Source organism: Staurois parvus, unplaced genomic scaffold, assembly GCF_062004578.1.
Source record: "Staurois parvus isolate SC_StPar_1 unplaced genomic scaffold, SC_StPar_1.0 ptg001760l, whole genome shotgun sequence".
Taxonomy (NCBI): domain Eukaryota; kingdom Metazoa; phylum Chordata; class Amphibia; order Anura; family Ranidae; genus Staurois; species Staurois parvus.
In genome coordinates, this window is record NW_028319556.1 from 12,073 (window position 1) to 31,413 (window position 19,341).

Below are 19,341 nucleotides of genomic sequence, written 5' to 3' on the forward strand. Positions count from 1 at the left end.
CTAGTTCATTGACACCACCAAATTTTATTGTATAAAAAGTACCAAAAACATGAGCTCTAAGGGGACATGTCCTCCGAAACACGTCGTCCGCTTTCAAACCGCGGCTGTTTTGGCATCGCCTAAGCTGGAGTTGAGTGTTTTTGTACCTTCTGATGTTTGAGAGTATGTCTTTGGCACTTTTTGTACAATAAAATTTGGTGGTAATGCACTAGGCGTTTGAACTGCAAGTCCCCTAAACCGCTTTCAAGAGGGTGTCAAGTACCTTCACCTGCAGACAGGGGCGGACTGACAACTCATGGGGCCCCCGGGCAATGGGGGATCATGGGGCCCCTGTGTCCTCGCCCAAACTCAAAGCCTATGAAAAAGGTACCATGTGGCATCTCATGGGGCCCCTGTGTCCTTGCCCAAACTCAAAAAAGCCTATGAAAAAGGTACCAGTGGCATCTCATGGGGCCTCCTACTGACCCCGGGCCCTCGGGCAGTGCCCCAGTTTCAAAATGGTCAGTTCGCCCATGCCTGCAGAGGATCTGAAGGGCTGTTGTGTTCTGAGCACTTATCAGAAATAGCAATGACTGGTTATGAAGTGAGGCGCTGCCATAGAACCAGTTGGGTATCCATAGCAGAACTGCAAACTACTTTTCCATCTCAGCATGGCAATGACTGATAAGGGTTCAGTTTTTACACAGCCCTAGATCCTTCCATGAAAGTCTCATTAAATGGAAAGAGTTTAACGTTCTCTTTTGAACCTTTTTTTTAACAGCAACCCAGAGATTCAAGAATGACACTGGCTTTTTGTCAAGGCTTGCTCATTAAAGATTTGATCACGCATCCTCCTATCAGGTCTTGGTCCGCGTTGTTCTGAATGTTTATTATGACCACTTTGTCCAAGTCTCAGTATGCTTTGTCTGCCACTTGGACTTCCTTAACATATGGAGGCCAGAGGTTACCAGTGCCCCTTGTTGGGCTTCACCAGCTGACCTGCTGTCTTTTACTCTCCTTGTATTGCAAGGTATGTTCACTGTAATCTGGAACAAGGACGCGGGCATTCGAAGAAGGGAGCTTTTCAGTATTGTGGAACGCTGGGCACTTAGAACAAGTGAAGCAGTAGGAGAAGTGGCTGGAAAGTTAATTTCCATCCTATGTTTTATCCTCCTGACTCACTTTGTATGGAGTGATGACACACTGAGCCGGGGTGGCCTGTCCTTCGTTCTGTGTCCCTTCTACAAGTTGCATGAACAGGTATTCGACTATTGTTACAATAACGGCGTACTAGGTGCAGGGAAAGATGGTAACCCCCGGCAGCTGTGAAAGTGATATTCCTGCCGAGCGTGTGGAGGCTCTAGGATTAGGCGAGGATGTCGGAAGTCTCCCCCCTAGACCATGGGTAGACGGCCTCGGCACTCAGCTGTTTTGAAACTACAAATCCCATCCTCCCTCTGGGAAGGCGATACCTGTGGCTGTCAGTCTTACTATGGGATTTGTAGCGTCACCACAGCTGGAGTGCCGTTGTTGGTTACCCTTGTTCTAGACCTTTCCCTCATTCAGTACCATTACAAAGAACATTGAGCAGTATTATGTGTATATACATGCAGATCTTGCTATATAAGGCGATTGCCAGTCTTCTCTATTCCAGTCAGACTGTTTACTGCTTGAATGTTACATATTGTGGGTCCCAAACGCAGTGATTTTCCCAGCAGCTTTAGCCTTTTATTTATCTGAACCTGCTTGCATCAATATCACTTTGTTAGCTTTTACTGGCTTGACAAGGACTTGCAATGGTTCCTCTCTTGGATTCGGCAAGTGGTTCAGTTAAAATTGCACATGATTCTTTAATGCCACATGGCTCGCTCTTAAAGTGGACTTGCCATTTAATCATTTGAGGTAGCCCTTTTGTGATCTGGAGTAGTAGCCTACTGAGAGGCTGGTAGTTAAAGGCATCACTGGGGCTTGTACACATGGGATTTGTTCTTGTGCTTGCATTGCACCTCCACGGAGTTGCTTTTGACACTCCAGGTGTCATCCGTGTGTTACTAAACCATCCAAAAATGGCGCCCTCCGGCATCCACATGGAAGTTCAAGTCACTTGTGTGTCTTGGAAGGTGTGTCCCTTTTTTTAGGTTTAATGGAACCCTATCCAGAGTTGGTATGTTCATCATTAAGAACGCACAGAATACGACTTGTGTATGGCCCCTTGGTGGCATCGCCAGTACTTGAGAAATCAAAATTTTGTGTTCCCAATATGACTCTATTTTAAGAGAATTCTAGGGTAATAACATATGGTCAGGTGGATGAGATGAAGTAGGGGTGTTAATCTGACTCGCCTCTTGGCCCCAGGCAAGTGATCAAGAGGTCTCACACGGAGTAATAGTTGCTTATGGTCCTTCCATTGCTCAGTTTCTGTGCAAAGTGAATCCACTTAAATCTCCTGACAACCATGCGACAAATGAGTCTCAGATCTTTGGTTTACTATACGAAGGCTTAGGAGATGGATCAGATTAAGACCCCTTCTTGACCTTTCCCCTCCTCTGTATACATTTTTATGGATCTGTGCTTCAATCGGTGCCTGCTTTTAGCTAAACTTCCCTCCTTTTTCTGGCTACGTCCTCCCCTTGTTTCCTAAAGAACCCTTTGCTGCTCATGAGTCGGCTGCTTCTTCTCTTGAGTTGTACTTGTTTGGATCCCTTGGGAGAAGATTAACATCTGAAAGGAGAATAGTTGGGGTTCTCAGCAACAAATCGGGTTCTCCCTTTCATTGGAGGCCTGTTCTCCCTAGGGACTTTTACCCATCAAGACTTTTATGAGTAACTTGGGAAGGGTGGTAGAAGAAGAGGGAGTTGCCTAAAAACTGGACAACCTCATAAATAAAAAAAAAAAAAAAGCCCACTTTGCCTGCACCAAAAGCAGCCTTATTCTACCTTGCCGAAACTCCTGTACTGCTCAGTTCAGGTTCCCGGATGCCCCCTACGCTATCCCTTTCTATATATATATATATGTATATATGTGCCCACAAGGCTAATTGGTTTACTTGTGTGTAACGCCTTTTTACCACCAGTATGTTCCTGATGCACACTGTGCTTTAGTCCAACCTCAAGTCGCGGTGTCACCGGCTGCAAAAGGAGTCGCGCGTCTCCCTCACTTTCATTTAACCCTGTCACTGCTGCCGTCCTGCAGTGAAAGCGTTAATAGCAGTGTTAAATGATGCTGTTTTTATTGCCTTTTGAAATGTGTACATTTTTTGTTTTCTTTTTTTTTCAAAAAAAAAAAAACCCGGATTGCTGCTTTTCTTTTTTTTTAATATGTTGCACTGGATGGAGGGCCTGAGTGGGGGGAAAAAAGGGAGGAGGGGATCTAGCTATAAGGCAGGGCAACTTTTAAACCATTCCTGGTTCTACTTGTACTGCTAGGCACCAGACCCATTTATCAAACTTAAACCCACAATTATAGTGAAAAAATCAAGACCCAAAGAGATTACCCAAAAATAAAAAATAAATATATAAAAAAACAAAAATAAAATAAAGTCCCAATATACAAAGTGTCCAAACAAAGATCAATTTCTTGATAGGAAGACGCTTCCTACTCCACTGAAGACAGGCTGTACCATCTTCCACTTTACCATTTCCCCATGGTTTAATACCAGATTTTTGGTGGACTGCTGCAAAGGCCTGAATTTTGGGCATGTTAACAGTAACAAATATGTTTTAAGAAGCCAGTAAAGACTTCCAATGATATGTTGGGGGGCCTAATGGTTTGTGTCTAGACCTATAACACAAACTTTCAATGACGTTCCTGTTGTACGGTTACTTCCCAGTGCCATTGATCCAGAACTTGTATGATGGGTTCTAACATGGCGGTCACATTTGGGCCATTGCTTTCCATACACTATAGTGTCTTCTGGAATGATGGCCATCTCTAGCGGGAAGATTTGAGCATTTTAGAATTTTAACTTTTTGGGTCTGGTGCTGCTTTGCAATAAATAATACTTTATAAAAAGCAGTGAGCAGCCTATACGGTTTTTGAGATTGGCAGTTACTACATAATGTTTACATTCATGCAAGAAGGGACCTTGCAATCCTCCAGCAGACGTCCTTACATTCAATGCCTCCTGTCTAGTCTGCTGAAGTCTTAGGTTTTGACATTTTTGCACAGATAGAGGATAGGGGAGGGAGGACCAAAGTCAAAAGTTCGAGGTCTGCAGCTAATTTTCCTTACATTCCTACCTCCTCTCCTGCCCCTTTTCATTAAGATGTTGAAAAGCCATGCCCATCTAAACCTAACCTTTTTGGTGAGTGGCAAGAAATAAATGACTTGCATAGTTCAAGCCTCTTTGCCTGATGTCCTTGTTTGATAAACAAGGGGGGGGTAGTCGAATTAATTTTTTTGATCGTTCATAGTTCATCTGACTTCTCCGCCCCACACAGTGTAGCAAGGCAAACTAAAAGCACTTTTGCATCAAGAACAGAGCTGTGAATGGAAGCATTGTGACAAGAGGCCATTTTTAATTCTTGCCATCCACCAGGCCATCAGATGTGTAGTTTTGGATGGAAATAATCAATTTTTTAATTTAACTTTTTTTTTTTTTTAAGAAATTACACTACAGAGGGCATCAGGTTCTTCCCTTTTCTCCACTCCTCCTCCAGTGCATTTTTGTTTTTTCATTTTTTTAAAAAAAAAGTCTTATTTAAGCCAACAGCCACGAATTTAAATAAAAAGCTGGAATGTAATAAATTGTCAAGTATGGAATGATTACTGCCTGTGATGTTTTACTGCCTAATTTCTTTATTAGGTTTGGTACTCAGATGTAGAGTTGGGTATTCTGGTGGGACAGCCTTTTTGTTCATCTAGGTTTAGTTCGCTTTTGTGATCTTGCAGTTTTCTGAGCGTCGCTCATTGGTTACGAATATACTGCAGCCCCACCACTAAGAAGCCGAAGATGTCTTGTGATTGGACAGTGGAGGAAGAATTATAGAAAGTTGGAAGTGTTTCCATCTCGCTACAAATTAGATTTCATCTGTCATTCTCAAACCTGTGCTAGATGAATGAAAACCTAGAACTTTGAACCAGCAAAGACAGCTCTTAATTTATATAGCAGTGGCTATAATTCCATCCGTTTTTTGTGTTGCAGCCTTCGGCTCCATCTTTCGGGAGTGCTGAAGATTCTGTGAATCTTGAGACTTACCTTGACATCAGCCCTACTGAGACAGTAATTTATAGAAATGGGTTTTTAGGCAGCAAATTCTCTAAGTATCTACAGAAGGATACTCCCTTACCTTGGGCTGATTCAGATAAGAACTCAAGCTTCATAATATTCAGCTCTGTGGCACAGGAAGGCTGTAAACTGCAGAACCCCCCCCCCCCCCCCCTTTCACTCTTGGTAGGAAAAAAAGCTTCCTTCAAGGAGAACCTATTACAATTTTGCTTGTATAATAAAAAAAAAAGCTTTGCATACTTATTTCATATAAACTAAACCAACCCACTCCGTAATTTTTAGATGTGATCCTCAAAGCCTTACATGTGGCCATTTATTTCATGAGGGGGCTTCAAGGGCAAAGATAACCGCCCATATTTGGAATACATTTACTATGTGTATTATAATGCCCTGACAGTGCAATTGGTATCTTTTGGGTGGTAGGAAGACTTCTCATTTATTGGCCCAAGGGGTCATGGGAGAGACCTCTTTGTAGTCGTCCATCTACATAAGCAAAGAAAAGCCAACACTTGTGTATACTCTGAAGTCTTGTGTATATAGGTGCGTAAAACACGGCAGCCACAAAAGTCAACGTGTTTCAGCCAAACTGGCCTTATTTATGACCATAGTCATGAATAAGGCCAGTTTGGCTGAAACACGTTGACTTTTGTGGCTGTTGTGCGTCTGTGAACACAAGACTGCCGAGTATACACGGAAGTGCTGTTTTTTGTTTGCTTATGTAGATGAATGACTACAAAGAGGTCTCTCCCATGACCCTTTGGGCCAATGATAAGTCTTCCACCACCCAAAAGAGATACCAAGCTGCCTCTGCCCAAGCACTGGTGGTAAAGTCACATTACAAAATTTGGAGGTAGCAGCACCTATTTCTATGTATTTAGATTTCCATTTACCTCCTGACCCTTCACAACCATCAGAACATAAAGGCCCTCACAGTATGGAGAGGATCCAATTTCAGAAAGCTGCAATAAAATAATTTCTAAGGTCATACTAACATCTTAAATGTCGGTTTTGAGTGAACACAAAAAAAAAAACTCAGATGCATTTTATTGATCTGCAGCAATGATACTTTTAAGTCGACACCAATGTTTCAACTCCTACAAGTTGACTCTGGTTACATCAAGTTGACTTGGTTAACGTTTGGTCATGCAAGTGAAATTTTGAAAATGATTGACGTGGCCCAAAAAAAAAAACTTGCCTAGTTGATTTTGTTTGAAAAAATAAATATTTGCAACCCTTTGAAAAAAATTACATGCATGATTTATGATGCCCTCCTTTCCTAACAAAACTGAATTCGTCCCCTGGGCTTTAAAAAGCGATCATTTTAATCTCTGTGGGATCATTGGCCACATCTTAGGACTCTTTATTGACACCGCCTTGTTTGTTTTACTCGGCAATAAATATAATGTAAAGTAACTGGTGGTGGTTGGTTTAGATTTTCATGATTTAAGTAGTCCAGCTATGTAAATGTCTTTTTAATCCCTTTACATTTATTTTGTTTTGTAATGATTTCTGAAGACTGAGTCATCAAAGGGTTGTAAACTTCTTTTTTTGCTTGTTTTTTTGTTTTTGTTTTTCTCTAAATTCTAGCATCTATCTTGTGAGTTTGTAGCTTCCCACCAAGCTCCTGGAGGGTGATGTTACTAGTTCCACTCTGGACAACTGACCACATGGAAGCAGTGGTTCTTTGTCGTGGGTGGTCTGACCCCAGTGAACAAGGAGGCAGAAAACGTGGCATTAGGAGGAACTAGTGTGGGTTCCGTCCAGATGCAGGATCCGTTGGCTGAGGCTGCAGAGAGGAGCCAAGGAGTCTGTTAACATCACTGGATGGTGGCAACAGGAGGCCTGTAGTTATCATTGGATGAGGAACAAGAGAAGAGTTTGCAATTCTACGAGGGGAAATTGTAGACTTACTAAATGAGACCAGAGAAAGATGTCTGTGCTAACAGCTTCATGAGGTACCAGAAAGCTAAGACAATTATATCAATTCAGACTATGAGGGAGCTGTTCTATATCCAATTTTATCACCAGCTGATGAACCAGATGAAAGTATACATCTAAAGCCGGGCACAGATGATGCCATTTTATTCTCCTATTTTTCTTTCCTGCAACCGAAGGTTGCAGGAAGGAAAATCGTGCTGTTCCTTCATTAGCACAGTCAGTGTTGAAGGGGGAATCCCTCCCACTGAGCTTGTGTGTTTTCCCAGTGGGGGCAGCCATCCCTGCCAGGAGAACAGTGATTACTGCTAGAGGCTGTAATGGCATCGAGCACTAATGACATTTAAAGATCTGACGGGCTGGTTGTACCAAAGTCGTACAACAATCAAATTTTGGTGCAATCAGCCTGTCTATAGATGGTTTGAATCTCCGCTGGTCCCTGCTGAACCTGCCAGGAATTGAACCATCTGTGGCCGACTTCCAGTTACTTAAAGATAATCTGTCAATTTTTGCAATGATCGTTCAACCACTGTGATGGTATGCTACCTCGATCTTTGATACCATGCCAGATGAGCTTTTATTTTGGGGGGTGCAATCGTTTCCATAGAAACGGTTCTTGAATCTTGGCTGAGAGTCTGGCCTATAGTTTCTGTCTTTAGGACATTTTTTTCCTACACATCTCGTAACATTGATTGACTCTGGTTGATGAATGCAATAGAAAAGTGACAGATCCTCTTTAAGGTAGAGGTCATATGAGGTACACCTCCATAACAGAAATGTGGAATCAGCTCAACGTTTAAAAGGTTGCAGCACAGATCACAATTTAGCTGCCTTTTGTAAAGTGAACCTGTGGGGATACAAATAGATCTGCCATTGCTGACCTAATTTTAAATGAGAATGACCATCCTGGCTAATGCATCTTTTCCTTGCCCAGCCCCCCATCACTTCTGCGTTATGGGTGTTGGCAAAAACACTACAAGGAAAGTCCCTATTGACTTGCTCCTGAGGCAGACCTACCCAGTGTCTACCCATCATACCTAGTATATAGCTGTAAATATGTAGACACCTCGAGCTCCTGGTAAAGTGTACTAAAAATTCTACACCATACAAAGCCATTTTAAACAGTTGTGCCCTTTCAAGCTTGTGGCAGCTGTTTAGTGAAGTCCCTTTCTGTTCTAGCAAGTCTGCGCCTTGTAAACAAAGCCAGCTTCATAAAGACGTGGTTTGGTGTGGAGGAGCTTGAGTGGTCTGTACAAAGCCCTGACATCAACCCTATTGAGTAGTTGGATGAATAGGAATGTTGATTGCAAGCCAGGTGTCTTCGTCCAACATCAGTACCTTACTTCACAAATGCTCTTGTTTGAATGGGCATTAATTTCCACAGACACCCTAAAAATCTTACAGAAAAGCTTTCCAGAATGTAAATATGCTGAGATCAGACCTTCTTCCCTCCTGGCTATACCTTCTCCAAGCAGAACAGCATAAGCCAGTTGTAAAGGCATAGGAAGCATTTCAGTAACCACACACCATAATACAATGGGCATTAATTTCCACAGACACCCTAAAAATCTTACAGAAAAGCTTTCCAGAATGTAAATATGCAGACATCAGAAAATCTTCCCTCCCGGCTATACCTTCTCCAAGCAGAACAGCATAAGCCAGGCATAGGAAGCATTCCAGTAACCACACACCATACCAAGCAGTGTACCAGCTCACTCTGGGTAGAGCATGCCCCCCGGGGCTTCCTCATGGAGTCTTGGTCACTTCCATGACTAAGCCCCAGGGGCAAGGCGTGGGCTGAGGCTGCTACCATTCCTATGATACAAGACTTGATTTTGGTGTGCGGTTACAGAAATGCTTCCTGTGCCCTTACTTTAGTCTGGGTGATCTTGTCTCCAGCCTGCACCTCCAGCAGAATCCCCTAAAGAGGGCTAGGAAAGCCTAAGCCAAGATCCAAAGCTGAATTCTGGTTCACAGCATAAGCTGATTTATCTAACCAGCTCTGAAACAGCCCTGGATCACTGTGACCATATAATAGCTATAGAAGGCCTCATTTTGATGAGGAGGGTTATGGGACCTTCCATATTTCCTCCCCATTCTGTGTTGCAACATTTTAGTTCAAGCCAATTTTTAGAGGTCTTCACAATTTCTTGATATTAAGGTCTGCAGAACGGTCCTCTAATCTAGAGTTTACTCGTACTGTGAAGAGAATGTAAGATAAAGTGCTGTTTTTGCTCTCCATGCTTGCAGGCAAAGCTAGTAACTAGCAAGAAACCTGTGCAGTTCCTTCCAACCCATGACCTACTCTGGCACTGAAGCCATGTTTAGTCCCTTACTGCTTCTGTACCATGGCTCCCACTAAATATTCAAACCTTGCTTTCTCTTTGCTTCAAATCAAGAACTTTCAGCAATAACAAGTAAACCTATATGGAGATGTTGCATGTGGGTGGATAAACCTAGCAACTAATAGTCTATAAGCAGGAGTAGCATAAAAAAAAGGTTCCAACGGTTCTTTAAAAATGGCCCACAAGCTGATTGCAGCACCTTGGAGACTGAAGCAATCTCTGCAGCAACACAATATAAAAGAGGGTGCTGATCTGGGTGTAGCATAAAAAAAAAAAAATATGCTACATCCAGATTGCCACCCTCTTTTGTTCTTGTATTGCTGAACTCAGCAATATTGTCCCCCTTACTGATCCAAATTGGTTTGGTCCATAAAGGTGCTGGCCAAGTCTCAGCCCTACCCATTGATGAAGCAAAAATGTCACCACGTTTACCTATATAGGCCATGTACTTCCTAAAGACCATCATTGGGCCATACATGCTCCATGTTGAAAAGCTGTTTCTTTTCTTTTTCTGTACTAAATATTTTAATAAATGCAGGCAGATGTAACTATCTAATGCCTGCAAAGGGCCCCGTACAAAGATCATTTTAATTTAAGGCTTCCCTTGTTGAGATGAGATGTAGACAGCCCCATACCAGGAACTGCTGGATCATGTTGAGCTGAGATGTATACTTGCACTTGACCGCCGCGTCCTTCAGCTGGTGATAATCAAGCACTAGAACAGGCTCCAGTGAGGCCTCAAGTTTTTAGTTCACTGCAAAAAGCACATGTGAGAGAATGTATCATTTAATGAAGTAGACAAGTTATTAACCTCTGACTGAGAACCCAAATGTTGAACTGGCCATACTTTGTTTCTGCCATTGGCCCTGTGTTGTCATTTGGATGACTGTAAAGGAAATGGTTTCTAAAAATTGGACTAAATTGGTTAAAATATATTCCCCTTCGTTCATAAAACCCTTCAGATCTCGATTTAGTAACCAGACGCAACTGCTGGTTACGGTTCGCTGTGGTTTTAAAGACCAGCTTCATCCAAAACTATTGCTATTCTTCAATCATATGTTGGTTTCTTACATCGGAAATACTCCATAGATGAGACATCAGATTCCCCAGCTATATTGTTACCATAGAGGATGCTACAAAGCCAATTGATAATGTCATAATCCCAAGATTCTCCCTAAAGCTACACTGACAAGCAACTGATCTGCATTAATTAGATGATGCTTTGTTTCTAATTCACTTCATTCAAGCTTATGATTCAGACGACATTGTCGAGTGCAGCTGTCTGTGTCCTCCAGCTTGGTCAGAACCACACTCAGCCTGCTTATTAGGTAGGGCTGTATCACCCCAATCCCTGCAGCCAAGTCTAATGGGCTCCTAGCACTAGTCCTTTATCAGTCATCCCTGCTGAACAGGGATTAAAAGAGCTGTTAAAAAAAAATGAATGTACTTTCACCATCTTCATTTACATTTAATGATGTAAGAATACATTTTATTTTAAGTAAATACTTAAGTGGGGCCATGCATAATTTCATATTTTGTTCAGTTTTAATATAGTACATATAACAAACACATCACTTTGGGGTTCTTAAGGCCTTGGCCCAGCCTTTCTCAACCCGTTTGCCCCAGAGGAGCTGGGGGAATCTTTGGTAAGGTTAGTTTGTAGGGGATCATTGGGAAAATGCCCTTTCCGTTGGTGGTAATGGGTAGGAAGAATCTCCCTCACAGTTGTGTCCAGAATGACACCCTTGTAGTTGTGCTGTTGGCTCCAAGTGGCATTGTACCTGGATCTATGCAGGTGCCATTAGATGGCAAGTTGGTTAGCCACAGCTCAAGGAACCCCTAGCCAACCATGGATGGACCCTGGTTGAGAAATGGGTGGCTTAGAGAGCAGCCTTTATCTACCTTTTAGGCCTCAAGGAGCCCTGACTAAAGCCAATTAATTTGGTCAGTAGGAAGAATGTGCCCTTTAAAGTGGTTCTTTGTATGCCACCCTTAATGACAGATAAAGTTTAGTGTCATGCTGCTGGCTTTAAGTGGTGCTGGTCCTTGAACTCTTTAGGCACCATCCAATAGGTGTTCCATCAGCCCCAGCTCAAGGAACCCCTAGCCAACCATGGATGGACCCTGGTTGAGAAATGGGTGGCTTAGAGAGCAGCCTTTCTCTACCTTTTTAGGCCTCAAGGAGCCCTGACTAAAGCCAATTCATCAGGGGTCAGTAGGAAGAATGTGCCCTTTAAAGTGGTTCTTTGTATGCCACCCTAAAGACAGATAAAAAGTTTAGTGTCATGCTGCTGGCTTTGCTAAGTGGTGCTGGTCCATGAACTCTTTAGGTACCATCCAATAGGTGGTCCATCAGCCCCAGCTCAAGGAACCCCTAGCAACCTGTGGAGGAACCCTAGGGTTGGGTAAGAGTGGCAGAGATATATTCCTGGTGGAAAATTCTATCATCTGGAGTCTTTGAAATCAAGGAAACCCAATTTTGGATGGAGGTGACCTTTCTTTCTGAGTGGGCTAAGTATACAGATTCTCCAAGGACTTAAAATCAAGCTTTGGAGGAACACAACTCACCAAATATCAGATGTAATTCCACTAATTTAGTTTTCAGCGCTGTGGACCTCCTTTATCAATGTCTGAGAGCTGAGTAATTTGGAGAAAGGAAAAAAAAGGGGATCTGGTTACTATGGATAACCATTTTGGAACACCTTGGTAAATGAGATCCATTGATGGAATGTTCAGTTACAGCATTCAGGGTAGCTGTTGTCTTCCAGCAGCCCTGTGCCCCAGACTATGGGATTTTGGTTTCGGTCACCCAAATGTGCAACTTGGGTCAAGAGGCAGAACTTTAGGTGAGATGGCCAGCAAAATTAACTTTTCCACCCACCTGCAAATAACCCTCACCTCCTGTCAAGATGTCTCTTGAAACAGATCCGCCCACCCGCCTACTTCCATGGTTCACCCATCATGCTTGTTACGCTTCAGCTACCTGTTATCAGGGACAGGTAGTTACAGCCTGCAGCACTGGTAGGTGTACAGTGGAAATGGTTGTCAAGGGGCAGCTTGTACCTGTTTGGGGGGACATCTTAGCCTGAAGTAAGAGAAATCTGTAGAGGGATGGATAATTCCTGTAGTGATTTTTACCCTCGAAGGTTGAATATGAAACACACAAGCTCATTACACTTAACCATTTGACATATTCATGATAATAATTAGAGTGATGAACTTCTTTTGCTTAGCTGTGCCAATGCAGGGGCGGTGTGTCGCTGGGTGTTTTGGCTCAAAGCAGTTTGAGTTTACTTTTTTTTTTTTTTTCCCCCTTTGCTCAGTTCTAATTTTTTTGCTCCTTTTTTTTTTCTTATATGGAGCATAGAACATTTTGAAAAAATTAAAGAGCAAAGGATATGGCATCGGATTGAGTGGTAAGCTCTGTAAGCAAGTTCACAACCACCAGAGTTTAAGCCTGTAATGTAATTAATGTAAAAAAAAAAAAAAAGCTTTGAAATTGGCTTGGAAATAAAAGTGAAGTCACCCCAAAAAAAGAAAAGAAAAAAAAAAAAAAACTTTGTCTTTGCAAGTAGGAATCAGATTCTGTTGTCTTCTCACTGAGACACGTGAGATCCCAACAACACAAAACCATATTGTGTTGTCACTCTGCACCAATGGATTCCTTAAGTTTTATTTTGGGTCTTCATATTTAATAATTTGGCTACTATTGATAAACCGGTTTGGATAACTATTGTATATACATATAAGAATCTGTAGTGGTTTTAACCAAACACTGCCCAAACCAAAAAAAAAAAAAATGGTGTTGGCAATGTCAGGCCATTTTAACTCTGCATGCTAGCAGTACATGTGGGTCACAGACTCTGCTGTACCAGCTGGTTCACACCATGTGTGTTGTCAGATTATGACCGTGCCCTGAACGTGTGCTGTGGTGCATTGCACCCCCAATGTACAGCTACTGTGTGCTGCAATGTACATACACTATAGCAACACCACACGTTAGGAAAAGCCACACTGCGCACATCACAGCATTTTCAAAAACTGTATTATGTAAAGAAAAGGTTTTATTAACATTAAGCTTCAGGTGAAAAACTATTTCTATGTAGTGGGGCTGTACCTGCACTGCATGGTTCAACTGCTCATTTTTGTTTAGGGGATTGGAGAATGGATGTATAATTGCCTATTTTTCCGATCCTCCCTGCACCAGACCGGTCCCTGTGGCTCCTGCCCCCCTCATGGTCTAGCGGTCTTGTGTTGGGGACTGTTCCTGACATCACGCCCATAGACCTGCTCTGGGCGTTAGGAACAGTTCACCTCTGGATCGTGGGGGAGCACTGTTTTCTGCTGGAGTGGAGGATCGGGTGAGTATACAGCTTTTGCCTCACACCTAGACAAAGCACAGCCCCACTGCATTGGAAATGTGTTTTTTTTTTTTTTTTTTTTTTTTTCATTAACACTAAACCCTGATTTAAAAAAAAAAAAAATAAAAAATCTTTCCCTTTTGTGTAGTCCCCCCCCCCCCCCCACAAGGAATAACTGCTTGTTGTCAAGGAGCTGAAGGATAAGGTGATATACTTTATTCCTCCCTCTCACAGGCACCCTCTGTGCAACCTGTCTCCAAAGCCTTTTGCTGTTAGACTGGTTGCAGCTCTCTGACATCATACTGTCTTTCATCATACAGTATGCTGAGGGCCTGCCCACATTCGAGAGCAAAGAGCAGCACTGGATGCCGGGGGAGCAAGATGGAGGTATCGCCTTATTCTTCAACACCAAGGTAAAACAAACGGATAACACTTGCATTGAAAAGGGAAGATCCTCTACCAAGGGTGCGGCTGGCCCTAGATCAGGGCTTGAAATTTCAACTCGCCTGCTCGCCAATGGTGAGTGGAAATTATGGTGGGGGCGAGTGTTTCCCCCAGGGCCGTCTTGCTGAGCAGGCTCGGAGCTCAGGCCGGATCTGTCATTGTCACTGGGAGCCGTCAGAGTGCTCAATAGCTGAACTCAGTGAAAGCAAAGGAAGGAGTGTATGCTGTGCTCTATGCCTCCCCCTAGAGTGCAGTACCCTGCTCTGTGAGTGAACAACGAGGTACTGCAACTTTTTATTGGGGGGGGGGGGGGGTGGTGGTACATGTGTTTGTGTCTCTGTATGCATGTACAATGGTACATGTGTGTATGTAAGTACATGTGTGTCTGTGTACGTGTGTGTATGTAAGTACATGTGTCTGTGTACATGTGTGTATGTAAGTACATGTGTCTGTGTACATGTGTGTATGTAAGTACATGTGTGTATGTAAGTACGTGTGTGTGTGTATGTACATGTGTCTGTGTACATGTGTCTGTATGTAAGTACATGTGTCTGTGTACGTGTGCGTATGTAAGTACATGTGTCTGTGTACGTGTGTGTATGTAAGTACATGTGTCTGTGTACGTGTGTGTATGTAAGTACATGTGTCTGTGTACGTGTGTGTATGTAAGTACATGTGTCTGTGTACGTGTCTGTGTACGTAAGTACATGTGTCTGTGTACGTAAGTACATGTGTCTGTGTACGTGTCTGTGTATGTAAGTACATGTGTCTGTGTACGTGTCTGTGTATGTACGCGTCTGTGTATGTATGTACATGTGTCTGCATGTGTCCATGTTTGGGTGTATGTACGTGTTTGTGTACATGTTTGTTGGTGGCGAGTAACTCTAAGGCCTGGCTAGTAGCTCAGGACTTGTAATTGTAATCCCTGGCATAGATGGTTTGCTTGGTTTTGATCAGCCAGCAGGCTGAATGAATGGATTCCCCCAGCCACATGTGCAGTAGAAGGAGGAATCCTCCCCGCTGGTACATTGTATCCTGGCAGTGGGATTCCTTCACTGTCAGAATACACTGGTCAGTGGCCACAGCTGCTGATCGACAAGTTTTTTCCAAGCATCCTGTTCCAAGGTTATCAAAGCAAAAGTGATTGAACACAAAGGAGTTGGCATACCAGTGGTCTTGCCTCAGGACTTCATATTTATGGTGGTATTCATTACACTTGCTTACCGAGTTTACCATTTGGTTTTAGTCGAGTCTCTGCTCTACTGCACACAATTGACATCTACACCAGCGTTGCTCTCCTCCGGTCCACGAGGCCATCTAGGTTTGTGTGCACACGGATGTTTTTACCCTGCAACAAAAAGCAGGACAAAGAAGACGGTACACAGCTGCAGTTTTATTCAGAGCTCCATGAAGTGAAGGGTTTTGCCGTTTCCTAATGTCTTGCTCCTGCCACGTCCTTAAGCTGCATTTTTCTGCACCCCACTATTCATGTATGGTGTGTACAAGGCACATAGAAAACGTTTGGTCCGTGTTCCCTGTTCACACTGTATATGTGCAGCAGTGTGCAAAAAAACAGCTCAATAGACGTGTTAATAGTTTTCAATTCTCTCTAGAAACTAGAGCAGATGGCGTAAAAACCAGAATGCATGTTTTTTTTGTTTTTTCAACTTTCCAAAGTGAAAAACTATGTTGACAGCTGGGTCAAAACAGCAGCATGTTGTAGCTGTAAAATGTTCTAGGCAAAGGGGGAGATTTACTAAAACCGGCGCACACAGAATCTGGTGCAGCTGCGCATGGGAGCCAATCGGCTTCCAAATTCATCTCGTTCAATTAGGCTTTGCCAATAAAATCTGGAAGCTGATTGGTTTCTATGCACAGCTGCACATGATTCTGTGTGCGCTGGTTTTAGTACATCTCCCCCACAACTTCCTTCTTCCTTTAAAGTATATGGTCAGCCAAATGTTTTCATTGGTCTTCTGGATAGTCTGAAGTTGTGGTTCCCCGATGGGTTTTCACTGTTCTCTGGGGCTCCGTAAGTCAAGGTTCACATACGCGCAGGTGGTGCCGCTGCGGATCCGTGCAGCCGCACCACCCGCATAGGAATGTGGACCCGCGGGCAGGTGTCATTAATTCTAATGGCACGCCGCACACACTGGAAATTGTAATCGCACTGGGAATCGAGGTTCTGTGTGGGCTGCGTTTTCAGAAGTGCAGGGACTTCTTCCCTGCGTGTCCGGGGGCATGGGATTCCATTCAAATGAATGGGCTCTCGTGCCCACGCAAAACGTGGACAGCAGGAACAGGGTTCATTAATCCGAATGGGCCGCACTGGAAATCGAGGTTCCGTGCAGGCTGCGTTTTCAGAACAAATGCAGGGACTTCTTCGCTGCGTATCCCGGGGCACGGGATTCCATTCAAATGAATGGGCTCTCGTGCCCGCGCAAAATGCGGACAGCAGGAACGGGGTTCATTAATCCGAATGGTCCACACTGGAAATCGCAATCACACTGGGAATCGAGGTTCCGTGCGGGCTGCGTTTTTAGAAGTGCAGGGACTTCTTCCCTGCGTGGCACGGGAGTCCATTCAAATGAATGGGCTTTTGTGCCCGTGCAAAACGTGGACAGCAGAAACGGGTTTCATTCATTCGAATGGCCCGCCGTCCGCACTGGAAATTGCAATCGCGCTGGGAACTGAGGTTCCCTTGCGGGCTGCGTTTTTAGAAGCGCAGGGACTTCTTCCCTGCGTGTCCTGGGGCACTGGAGTCCATTCAAATGAATGGGCTCTCGTGCCCGTGCAAAACGCGGACAGCAGGAACCAGGGATAAGAGATTTCTCCTCACTTCCTGTCATGCTGGCGGTTTATAATACAGGAAGTGAGGGGAACTCTCCAAGAGCAACACCAAAAGAATAAAAATGCTTTTCTTTATTTGAATGTGGAGAGAAGACCTGTTGGATCTCTCTAAAGCCGGCCATAGATGGATCGAATCTTGGCTGGATCAGCAGGGACTGGCCAAAATCCAGTTCATCGATCGACATCTGTACAACCAGCCTGTCGGATTTTTGAGTGCGATTACTGCCAACGGCTACAGCCACCAGCAGTGATCATTGTGTTCTGTCAGCAGGGCAGAATACAAACGCACAGTGGGAGGGATTCCCCCCTCTAACACTGGCTGTGTTGATACGGGGAATCCAGTGATGTTTTTTTTTGTTTGTTTTTGTTTTGTTTTTTTCTTTCCTGCAACCTGTGGTTATATGAAAGAAAATGGCATAATCTACGGCTTGCTTAACGGTGTCCCTGATAACAGTTCACCTTCAACAGATGTTCTAATCCTTTCTCACTCTATCCAAAACTAGAAACCGTTTTTGGCTTGACGCTTGCTTCAAGAAAGAAGGAACAGAAGTGAAAAACATCTGTGTTCTCATAAACTTAGCTGCAGGTTTTCCCTACTATCAGGTAGAGGCAGATCATAACCTCAGCAAACCTGACCACACACAGCTGGGTTTTTGTTTCCGATCTGAACTGTCCAATCAGCAATACTGAGAGCTTGTTTAAACACTGGCACAGACATTGATTCAATTTCATTGATTTGACAAATTGGATCGTAAAAAAAAAAGAATAGAGTCTAAAAAACTGAAACATGACCCGTCAGCTGGCCTGGGAGTGCTGCAGTTTACATATTTTTGGGGGCTATACACACCCCCTGTATTGCACAGTTAAGTAAAAATCCTTTTTTTTTTTTTTTTTTTTTAATGTGATCTTTTCTTTATGAACTCTGATATAAAGTTTTGACTGTGGAAAACCAATGTACATCCACCAAAAGCAATGAAACAAGCTACATGTACAAAACAAAACTCCTTTTTTTTTTTTTTTTTTTTTTTTTTATTTGTATGTTTCTGCAAAACCTGAAGAAATCATCTGATGAATGTGAACGCAGCAAAGTGTAGCGTGGTTTTATCAATGTTGGTCTTGATCAGATTTTCAGGCCAAGGGAGAAAAGGTGATATGTTTGTAATAGTTCTGAGTGCCCCATTGGTGCAAAAACATTTAAATGGGATTTTTACTGAACTGTTTCTGATGTGTATTTGAAACAGGTTTACCAATAAAGTGTAACTTAAAAACAACCGGTTTTCTTTTTTCTGAAATGTATGTATGTTTGCTCAAAGTAACATACGATTGAAAAAAGTGCAGTGCCAGTGCTCACTATGGATGTGTAAAACATGACCTGTATTAACCACTTCCAGTCCGGACACTTTTACCCCCTTCCTGCCCAGGCCAATTTTCAGTTTTCAGCGCTATCACACTTTGACAATTGCGCGGTTATGCAACACTGTACCCATATGAATTTTTTAGCATTTTTTTTTTTTTTGAGACAGAGCTTTATTTTGGTGGTATTCACCACTGGGATTTTTTTTTTTTTTTTTGCTATGTAAATGAAAGTCCAAAAAGTTTGACAGTTTTTCTTATAAAATGTTGCAAATAGTATTTCATCATAAATTTTGGCCGAAATTTATTCCGTTGTCTTTTTAGTAAAAAAAAAAAATAACCCAAATTAATTTAGAACCAAAATTTATAATTTTAAACTTTTACTTTATTTTTTTTTTTTTTACATACGGTTACCCTAGCAGTACAGTGTCACCATGGTGACACTACTACTGGTGGGGGGTGATGAAGATTTTTTTTTTTTTACACTAATTGCTTTTACACCCATAAAGGATGTAAAAGCAATAATTTCTCCTTCTCTCTGGCTGCATTCTTGCAGCCATTGAGAACTACTGAGTGAGCTGTGATTGGTCACATGGTACAGGCTGTTGTGAATAGCCTTGTACCATGTGCCCTCTGTGATCATTCACAGATTTCACACGTAGTAAGCAATGTCAAAAGTGACATCTTGCTTACTATTCTGCATGTTATCACTGATTGGCCATTCAGTGATCACATCATCGGGACCCCGTACAGAGGTCCTGTCCGATCGGTGTTCCACTGTGTCCGGAGGACACAGCGGGCACCGGATCGCGGTGCTGCGCGCTCCCAGGCTGTTTATAAACGGCCA

General features: G+C 43.0%; 1 long non-coding RNA gene across 1 annotated transcript; it reads left to right on the forward strand.

The window, feature by feature from the left end:
• Positions 1-5,939: 5,939 nt before the first annotated feature.
• On the forward strand, positions 5,940-18,412 carry LOC149434375 (uncharacterized). Its single transcript, XR_016308759.1, has 2 exons — positions 5,940-7,161; positions 18,200-18,412. It is a non-coding gene; the product is annotated as an uncharacterized LOC149434375 (long non-coding RNA).
• The last annotated feature ends 929 nt before the right edge of the window (positions 18,413-19,341 follow it).